General features: G+C 52.8%; 1 pseudogene, besides 1 other annotated feature; it reads right to left on the minus strand.

The window, feature by feature from the left end:
• Positions 1 to 193, minus strand: TraAM80_09375 (trans-sialidase; annotated as a pseudogene).
• Positions 194 to 251: 58 nt separating this feature from the next.
• Positions 252 to 272: a microsatellite.
• Positions 273 to 740: the final 468 nt, after the last annotated feature.

The raw sequence follows: 740 nt of genomic DNA on the forward strand, positions 1-740 counted from the left end.
AACCTTGTGTCTCCACAATCGTTCGATGCGGCAGGAAAAGATCAACAGGGTCTGGTATTTGCACTCCCTTTGGTTTATTCCTCTCGGCGTGCACAGCCGTACTGCCAAGGCATATCAACAGCACGCAGAGGAGCTGCACCGAAAAATAAAACAGATGACGGCACATCTTGGGCACGTGTCACTGCTCACTCACTCACTCACTCACTCTCTCCCTTCCCTCCTTGTGGTGGATCCACTCAGGCCTCGACGGTTGTGTGTGTGTGTGTGTGTGTTGCTGGTGGTGACTGCAGAGCCTTCAAAGCGCACAGCAGCTAGTAGCGTTTGGTTTTTTTTTCTTCGTGTGTTTGCGGAAGAGAGAAAAGTGAGGCAAAACCAAATAGAAAAATAGAAACAAAAAAAAGGAATACAACTATGGGCACCGTCCGCGCCCACAGATGTGCACCCCGCACACACCAGCTACAATCCATGACGAAGGCCGCACCGACAAACGCACGCACCCGCACGGAGAGCCCGCAGCGTGAGACGCCCCCGCAAAAATCAAAAATAAAAACACTAAACAAATTCATAAGCACGCCGCTTAGCGTCTCCCCTGACCAGCCCCTTCAAACCCCGCCAGCAGCAACACGCAGTGCGCATGCCAGCGGGACCTCCCATCACGGCCCCCACAAACTCCCCAACGCCCCCCAATTCCCTCAGCGCACTGCAGCAGGAGTGGGGTGTAGCATTTTAAATAAATAAAT

The sequence above is a fragment of the Trypanosoma rangeli genome, assembly GCF_003719475.1.
Source record: "Trypanosoma rangeli strain AM80 chromosome Unknown Tra_15.4_contig_00569, whole genome shotgun sequence".
Classification (NCBI taxonomy): Eukaryota; Euglenozoa; class Kinetoplastea; order Trypanosomatida; family Trypanosomatidae; genus Trypanosoma; species Trypanosoma rangeli.